This window comes from Manduca sexta, chromosome 25 (assembly GCF_014839805.1).
Source record: "Manduca sexta isolate Smith_Timp_Sample1 chromosome 25, JHU_Msex_v1.0, whole genome shotgun sequence".
In the NCBI taxonomy this organism is placed as follows: Eukaryota; Metazoa; Arthropoda; class Insecta; order Lepidoptera; family Sphingidae; genus Manduca; species Manduca sexta.
The window spans coordinates 10190710-10200947 of record NC_051139.1 but is presented as its reverse complement, the minus strand read 5'-3'; positions in this window follow the sequence as shown (position 1 = coordinate 10200947).

The following is a 10238-nucleotide window of genomic DNA, read 5'->3' as shown; positions in this document are numbered from 1 at the left end:
AGAGAGAATTATGTAGCACGTGACTACGTGTGGTGAAAACCAAACGTAAGTGAAAGTTACAACTTACAGCTAACGGTCACAATAGAGAACATTATTGCATCCACTATATAAAATTCTATTGAGCCTTTAATATAAACGTTGTAGTGGCATCTGGTATAAAAAAAGAATCGAAAAATTACGTTTAATTTAAGAACGCTACACAGCTGTTACAATAGAAATTAGATACTAGAATATCATACATTAGAGACTGTCTCGGTGGCTTAGGTGTATTAAGTGCGCAGCAGAACCACTGCTCTGAGATCACGGGTTCGAATACTGGTTCGGGGAAAGCGATATGTGAATTAGCGACCCAAGCTAGACTAACGTAGCTTAGTTTTTGGTCTACAACCGGCATAAAAACAGAGTGCGTTTACCAATTTAAACCTTTTATTTATGTAAAATAATTCTAAACAATTGCGTAACATAGTTCAGGCTTTGCTCGCGGGACCGCTCGCGTAGGAACACGTTCCCCGTATAATACGGTTCCTAGTACTTAGTATCCGCCCTAGATCTTTTACTGGAATGCCTTCCCTCTCGTGAACTTTCCTTTGACAAAATATTCTATGTATTAATTCAAAACACAGTCTATCTGTGTCCCATAATTCACTAAGATTCAAATATATCAGAAACTAGCTAGTGCCCGCAGCTCTGGTCGCGTTAAAAGTATTTTCCAGGAGTCCCGCTATTTTTTTTCTAGGATAAAAAGTAGTCTATGTGTTATTCCAGACTATAATCTATCTCAGTGCCAAATTTCATCCAGATCCATTCAGCCTTTCTGGCGTGATTGAGAAATAAACATTCATTGAAACTTTCGTATACAATATTGGTGTAGATGTTTAAAATAATAAAGTTATCTCACGTCTAAAAACACATTTGCTACATGACTTATTCGTATAATGTAACTACTCGGCAGTGAGTCTCGATGTTTGACTCCGGCTATCTATAGAGGGCTTGATTAATCTATCTGGCTAGGTTTGAAGCAGCTATAGATCACGGCAATAGAGGCGTAGGAACCGCAGCCAATGAATCAATCAGTATGAGAGCTAATACTACCGCCTATTCCACACTTGAGCGTCTTGGTATCGACAGGGAGCCTTGTTTGATTTGCATGCATCGAGTTCTGCTATTTCTGACATCGATATCGGTTAAAAATTGATTGCAATTCATATTTAACAGTCTTAGTTTCCAGTTTTAAATTTATACTGCCAGTTATTAAGATTGGATTGTACTAAAATAAGATAAATCGGTTGCCAATGTTTTCTGAATATAGTAGATTTAATTTTATTAGATTTTTTATTCCTAAAATGGCTTGTAAAATGTTAATTATCTTTAAATTCTATTCTGTTGCACAAGATACAGAAAATTGCACCTATCTTTACATTAGCCACAGACTATAGGGTAAAATGTAGACATGGTCAACGTGTTGCAACTGACATAATAATCATTTTTGTGAAAGCTACTATCAAATACTGTAATGTTAAATATATAAATATATAATACTATCAAATACCTTGGAAAATTAGCTCTGGGAAGTGTTAGTTACATAATAATTCGACGAAAAGCTATTCGCGGTTCAATATAAAATATTAATTTTACAGTATAATTTTATTTCATACTTTTTTGGTTTATCAACTTATATATGCTTTTTAGGCTTGTATCTGAAATTGTGCCATAAAGCTTATAAGGCATAAAATCATATATTTTTATCCCAGTGCTGTGTCCCTATGAAAAGAAGACCTAATATAATCAGTCATGTGGACATGATGAAAGTTGTTCTGAACGACCCAATACGATTTTTTGTCTAGAATCTTCAATCTGAATTACCACTGGCTAGTATCAAGGGAACACTGTATACCCTCTACAAGAAAAAAGAAATGATCAAAAAAACAAGTAACTACTTTTTGAAAAAGCTGTGATGAATTTGTCATGAAGTAGATTTTTTTATGTTTCTATCGACTTTATACAACCAAAGTGTTGACAAAAATTACAACTGTACACCTGAATTAACTTACTAATCCTTCGATGTGTTTATTTGGGGATATAAATTTCTTTCTTTTCGCTTTTGAAGGCTATGATGAGGTTCTTTTTACCGGTGAAATACAAACACACCTTATTAAAGATCCCGGCTTTGTGGAAGCCATCTTTCGTATACGACCGAAAGAATGCAACGCTAAAATTAATAAAAACTATGTACCAATGCTCCCTAAAGGGTAGGTACGAGTCGATCTCTCCAGAAATGTCCTAGCATAGTACCGTTATATTATGGTGCAACTCTATTTCTTTCAGTAAGAACTTAGTCCCAGCTGTGAGCTTAGCTATTTACAGTAAACGTGACAATTCACTGTAAGTTTATCAGCTTAATAGTTACAAAAATACGAATCGTGGATAAAATTAAATTAACAAAACCATGAAACAATTCGTGTGATGTTTATACGCGGAACATTTACGAATACCCAAAAAAATCCTAAAATTAGCCCCGGATATAAAATATTTTTAGGCCGACTTTTAAAAATGATCGCTTTTTGAATGAAGCCACAAAAATTTATTACCGAACGTTGACAGTCGCGGCGATAGCTAAATGGCTGACGTAATTTGTATGTGAACAATAAAATCGTAACGAACCTTACCTGTATGTACATTAAATATGAAACAAATATGTTTTGAATCGATTTTATAATGTAATACCACTATGTTATTATGTTAATATATGCTCGACTTTGTGGTGTAATTTAATTATTCTATTTCTAATAAAGTTTATGTAATTAAAAATATATAAAATACTAGGTGTTGCTCGCGGCTTTGCCCATAGGATAAACCTTTCCCGCTGCAAAAGTCCTAAAACATTGTATGACGCCAGCGCTATTGAAAAAATCGGATTAAAAAATTCAATTTTTTCTTATGGAAGAAAATTACTGAGATAAAAGTAGCCTATGTGTTAATGCAGGACATGGTATACCCATGTGCCAAATTTTACCCAAATCTGTTCAGTTACTGCATTTACTTCTAAAAAACATAACATTTTCACATACTTACTTTCTTATTAGTAATAACAAGAATTAATAAGATAAAATAATTGAGAGCGACGGTACAAGCAAAAACTAGTTAGTATACTCAGTTAAAAATATAAATTTAATAAAATTATTAAAATTATTTTATCAAAGGCTTCTCTGTGACAAAGAACAAAGTAAACTATATTGTAAAAGGTCTGAATGTTGAAAATATGCACAGCATTTGCTTTGTAAATTCGGCATGCTTTTGACGATACATTGACCAAACAGGGGCTGCGTTGTCTTTATGATTATAGAGTATTAATTAATGTATTGCACTATTCGATTTCACGGTACATTGAATTTGTTACGTAATCATTTGGTGAATTGGTGGATTTAATTAAGCGCATTTAACTTTGCACTTTCGATTCTGTAAACTTGTTCATTAACGGCTTTGGAGGCCGGGTGTACACTGACGCTCGATCACGCTGCGGCAACTGTGTTTAGCCAAACAATGGTTTAGCCGTTGCAAGTTCCGTAGCACAGAAACGCCTCATCAGCATCACGCAGCCACGAGACCGCCGAAACCGGCCTCCACTACGCCCAATCATTGTGAGCTCTACGCTGTTAACCAAATGGCGTCCTGTCACAACGTTGCTAGAAATTATAGCCATTGTATTGGGTAGATGGTGTTATTGACTTGATATAGTATTTGTTAAATCAACTGCTATAATTAACAGCACTAAACATACAACACTTGATTGTAGTCAATGAAATTGCTTCGGAAGATAAGAACTTGTTATTACATACTTATAATGTAGATGAACACACAGTTCTATCATAAATAGTAAGACTACGACAACTTTTTTGCAGTTCATTGGCTATGATACTGCGTTTTGATGTTTATAAATAAATACTACACAAACGTCCTGCACATGTGCGCTTTTAAGGTCAAAACTTAAGATCAAAATGTTCTCCGACATTTTTTTTTTATACGAGCACGGCAAATTGACCCCATTGATTGTAAGAGGGGGGTCCAATAGAATGTGGACTGACGAGAGATGATTTACACCTCGCCAATCGACACAATTGTGCCGGCCTGTTGGAACAGGCATACATACTCTTCACGTATGAGTACCGATCTAAGCGGCTTAGTGAGATTCAATTGAGCAGGCCACGCTCGCGCCGGTGTGATGTGATTCCCCGTCAGTAGTATGTAGGCCAGTCATCACAGGGCCTGACTCGAGTCATTTGCATCACAACACCAAACCGAGCAAGCGTCCATTAATCATGAGATGGAAAACTTCGCTCGTCTGCATCTTAAAATGTTTTTCTTTTCAGCGTTCGTGAAAATTGTTATTGGATGAGTTACAGAACTGATCATTCAGTTGTTTTTAATACGATTTTGTTGTCTGTGTTTTGTAAATCAAATTACTAAGCGATTTTGTAATATTTGCATTTGAATAGTAATTCACGTTTTTCTTGGAATAATAATTCTTACACTGGTGTATTTGTTTGTGGATTTTTTCCTTCGCCGTTAAAGTTGTAGTTCCGAAATAAAAGCATAAAATATTGTGTCATCATATTGCAAGCATGTTCTACATTGTAAATTTGTAGCTAAATATATAATGTTTAATTTTATGGGGTTAATAAATACAATTTCCTACCTCCGACTTTGGGCTACATTTGGCTTCGAGACTAATAGTTATTTAGGTTCTAAATTCAAAATCTTGTTTGTGCTGCCAAGATACATAACAAAGTCAAACTGGGCAATCTAAACCCCTGTACCTACATAAGTTTATAAGCGTATCTCACGGACCGTAACGGACTGGTGTGACTAATTTTACGTAAGTGCTCACGTAGGCACGTCGACCTACTCCGAACGGTACCTACATAAGAGGCTTAAGTGGAAATCATAGTCGATTTCTTTTCAATTTACCAGGTAAATAATGTTTTTTTTTATGTAATAATGTGTTATTCAGGTTTTAAGGTTTGATTGATTGGTTTAACAATGATATGTATATCAGATGCTGTCAGCTTGTTGCAATTTACAACATGAAATAAAATGACTGCAACGGGAGCAAATAATTTATTATTGTTAAAATATGATGGAATACAATTTAAAAAAAGAAATTAACATATATCTGACATGAAACATCAACGGTTTACGTAGTCTGCAGTTGCTTAACACTCCGAAGAAGGCTCCAATCTTGGACTTGACAAGCCACAAATCTTTGGTAAAGAATACCGATTCCTACCTAGGATGAGATGCTAGGCTATTGAAATTAAAAACCATCCGAATTTCAATAGAGAAGATGGTTGGAAATTTGCGCAAGCTATCCAGTTCTCCATTTAATTAAATCGGAACCCAAAAGACCAGCTTTTAAGACACTTTGAGCTCATTCTGCGCTGATCGGACTGTCAACAGCTAAAAAAATTGTATAATTGTAAAATGTATGTATATTAAAAAATAGACTTTTCAGACCAAAACCTCAGTCACCGCCGTGACCATGAGGGCAAAGTATTCGAAACGTCGGAAGAAAATTATAATAAAAAAACCATGGAAAAATTCGCAAAATAGTTTTATTCCAATGTCTAACATTCGCGTAAACATAAGAAATCATAATATTTGATTATAAACTGAAATAGTAACGCTCGGCGTGCTCACCAGACCAAGTCATTGTTGCGAAATGTTGCGTTTGGGAATTGGACATGGCGAATTTAGTTTTAATATTCTAGCCATGTAACCACTAACCGCGTGAAATGCGAATCTTTGTAATACGTATTTTGATTTTAAGAATGTTTTCTGTCCTAAGGGATTAAACACATTATTTTCTCGCTTTAATACTGGAGTAAAATAACACACAAACACAATAAATGTATTAAGTTATTAAATTTGCGTATATTTTTTATAAATATAGTAATCTAAATCAAAATACCCGTGTATTTATTGACTATTTAATATATTTAATATATTATGTTTATATAAAATTTGTACTTACAAAGTTATATTTTTTGTAAAATTTCAAATAGACTCCTTCATATATTTGTACTTTTAATGGCGTGTACTTAAAGGAGAATTCAAAGAAATACTAAGTTACTAAACAAAAAATGGTGACACTAAACCACTTTACTTTCATCCTTACACAACCTGAGCATTTGATATCACCGATACAAAAAGACATTGACGCTGCATTCATACATTTATGTCGACTTTCATACCTACAGTCGTGTATAAACACAAGTATAGATGAATTTAGCAACCTTCATAGTATTATGTGGGTAAAATAAATATTAAATAATAATATTATCTTTTTCGAATCTTTATAGATGAAATGGTTAAAACACTTTTTATAAGGTTTCACAAACTTTTGCGAAGGTGAAGCCGCGCCGAACAATAAAAAGATTTTCCAATAGAAACGAGAATTGTTCTAAAAATAATCTTTATTGCTACAGCGTATTTTATGTTTATCCTTTATTGGTTGCAAACAACGTATCAACACGCATAACTGGCTTATAAAAACACGATATATTTTATTTTGATTTTATTTGAGCAAAGCCGTACGCGCTAGAATTTTTATCTAATACGGCCACAACCACAGGGATTTAAAAAGTCATTATTTTAAATCCTTCACATATGTCGAAAGTAAAACTTGAATATAAAACTTACGATAGTTATGGATTTGAACAAACGCTGCGGTAAAATGTATATAGGATATTTTATTTCTACTCTTCCTTACTGGATTCCGAAACATTAAACATTATTTACCGTGCGTTGATGAATTATTGCGTCTCGTCCAAAAAGTGCTCGTAAACGATTTTCAATAAAAAATATTTTAATAGCCCTTTGAAAATATCAATAATGGCTTCCGAGTATAACAATAGGGTTCCGTCCATGGACAGGCGGTATTGTTATCGACGCTCAATAGGTGCCCTGACAGTGGAAAATGGCTCCTCGAATCATTTGCCTTTATGCAGTGAAGGGTGGCAAGTCTTCTTTTATACACTCAGAGTAATTGAAATCTCATCTGGGGGACTTCTGACGTCTCAATGCTTTATTTCGTTTTGTTTTCTAACTGCTGCGTTCCTGTATCGGAATTTATGTGGATGCTAGTGGGCTGCGATTTTTTTATTTGTATTACAATTAATAAACAGCAACTTTGATATGGTTAAATAAGATTATATAAATGATGAGTGGTAATGTAAATTTACATCAGTCAACTATGCTTCTTTGGTTCAATATTTTCGTGTTTTAGTAAGATTATTATGAAATAAATTATTTATAATTTTAAATATTTCTAAACATCGTACATAGCTTAACAAAATATTTTTTTTCTGTCTTGATAGCACTTCTTAGCGAGTTATTAAAATTAATATCCATTTAGTTTGGGAAAAACACAATGCGATCCGCTGGGAGGATTTGCATGAACACTTTCAAGTGTTATCTCAAATGCTTTTCGCTTTAGAAGCATTTCTAGCATACAACACAAAACTCCATGCCGTGCCAGTGCATCTGTGCCAGATAAAAGTTTTAATGACTCTGAGCATTCGAGTATAAAGGATGCGATTCGAACTAGTCGTAGTTCTTTCATCTAGATGTCAGCAGCGTCGTTGAGGAACCTAATCGATAAGAAAACTTCGCAATTGAAAAAGTTTTATACGCACCTATTTATCCGTTTCACATTTAAATGCCTCGACTATTGAACCATTATACAAATGTTTACGATACAAAATTTCTTTCCATACCATTTATCTATCATATTTAATTTATTTCTATATTTTTATGTGCCCAGGGAATCGTAAGTAATTACATTTTTGAAAGAGTTCAAAGAAATGTGTCCCAAGAAACCTGATTAAACAAAGTTCAAAGCAAAAGATTAGCCGAGTTAACAGGAAGCAAATAATATCGGCCGCTTCCACGTCGGGAACTTTTGGCGAGTTTATATCAGTTCCATGTTCAAATAAAAAGAATGAACGATTTATCCTTACCTGTTAAATTGAAAAAGTTACCGGGACCACTGTAAGGGCAGATTTACGTGCACCGAGTGCTGAGTAATATCAAAAAAGTTTATTGCAAACGGGTAGCGTAAGCGCCGCCGCGCAGTTCACATATAAATTATAAAAAATATAATTATATGCGTTCATGTTGAATAACATACGTCATTTGTAGCCTTGACTGCTTATTGGAACTTTATTTAGAATCTACTAGTTGCAAAGGGTGAATTTCTCTGACAGGGTAAACGACACAATATCAATATACAAATGGTATTATTATGCAAAAATGAGGTCAGCAAATCATTATAATGATAATTAGATTTTATATAAATTACAAAAGGGAAGCCGGCAGGTATCGGGTTATATGAACCCTTCGCCACTGGAATCTACAAAATTATTTTACAAATTCAAAATTATTCCTATCCCATAATATAATTATTATGGTAATGTCCTATTTGGTATGTATTTTTAAGAAGGTATCGTATTTTCCCTTGAGTGTTGTTGTTGAATGACTGCCTAAATGAATGTTATGTGTAGCGCTGATTAAATTCTGTAATAGGCTATAATTTACCTTGCAACTTTGTCTTTAAGTCGCTTTTTACATCTTCCGTAAACTAAGAATTTAGAGATCGGAACTAAGAAATGTACAATTGACGTTGCTTTTAACTGCCATTAATGTTAATTGCTTAGTAATTAATTCTTAAAGGTTTACTTAGGGTATGAATTCGGGTGTTCTATGCCGTGGTCAGAATCAAAATTTGTCCGTGTTTTTATTCATATGTACATACATACATACATAGTTTCACACCTTTATCCCGTAGGGTTAGGCAAAGACTATGGATTGCCATTTTGCACGATTTTGGCATACTTCTCTCGCTTTCTCCATCTTCATTAATCTTTTCATGAATTCCCGCGAGTTCAGGGTACTTTCGAGCTTAACTAAGAATGTCGAATATCTCACATTCAAAGGTTCGGTGCGGTCGACCCCTACCGACTCTTCCATCAACATTCGCCTTATAAATCCTCTTTGTAAATCTCTTATTATCATCCTCTCCAAGAGCCAATCCACCTTAGCATACCCTTCTCAATTTTGGTAGCTACATCCTCGGTCACTCCACATATATATACGGATATATATGTGGAGTATTACCACGTAGTATTCAGCACTTCATTCAATCTTACTCAAAATTGAAATTATTCATTAACTAGATATCTTTTGGTGAAGTGTTACAGTTATAAGTCAATTAACGCAATATGACGAAAATCTTAGTCGTCTTAAAAATATGAAAAACCGACGAATTTATTTTTCAATATTTTCATTTTAAAATGGCATTTATTCTCCGCGTGACCACCCCGGGTTAAGCCATATTTACGGCTACAAAATACCAATTTCATATAATTTCCATATGGCAACCTTAATCACCTAACGGTGACATTAATTTTGGCTTTGTATGCCACGCAATAATTGGTGTGCAGTCATTAAAAACAAAATACAATTGCGTTCGAGTTATGTTATTTATTACATTGTGTACAACGGGTCTCTATTTTAATCTTTATTAATCACTAAATAGAAAATAATACGCGTTAAAAACCGTTTAGAATGGGTTCAGACAGTATTTGACATAAGATTTTTGAGATAATATAAAAAAACATATATGTAAAAAGGAAAGTGTAATAATTTAAATGACGCGAACCTTACACGTTGTGCACAGTAAAAAAGAAATAAAAGTGAGACATTTCCAAATGTAACCAAGTGAAGCGCTACGCAAATGTTTGCTCAAGTCTGAGCGTAGTACGTCTCCGACGTGCTACGATGTACTACGAATCGGGCTGGAGGCTTGTAGCCGCTCTACGCGACGTGTCCGAGTCATTGGGCTGGAAACATTTACTCGATTAGACGGAAGGCATACGCTTTAGTGGTGGCAGAATTCTCCTGCTTGCCCAACGGTTGCCTGATTTGTGTACTTACATGGTGTGTAGTAGATTTTCTCATCATCTTACACTCTCGTCTTTATTGGTACGAGTAAAGCTTTTAGAGATGTTTATATTTCACTCGAATGTTGTCACTTAAGAGCGTCAGTACAAAACTTTATTAATATTATATTTTACTGGTAAATCCAATGAAATAATCAGGTGGAATATAAATTAGGTAGGTAATTAGGCTTTGACAAAAATCTGACGCGGGGATAAATATCAAATCATTTTATTCGAGGAAAA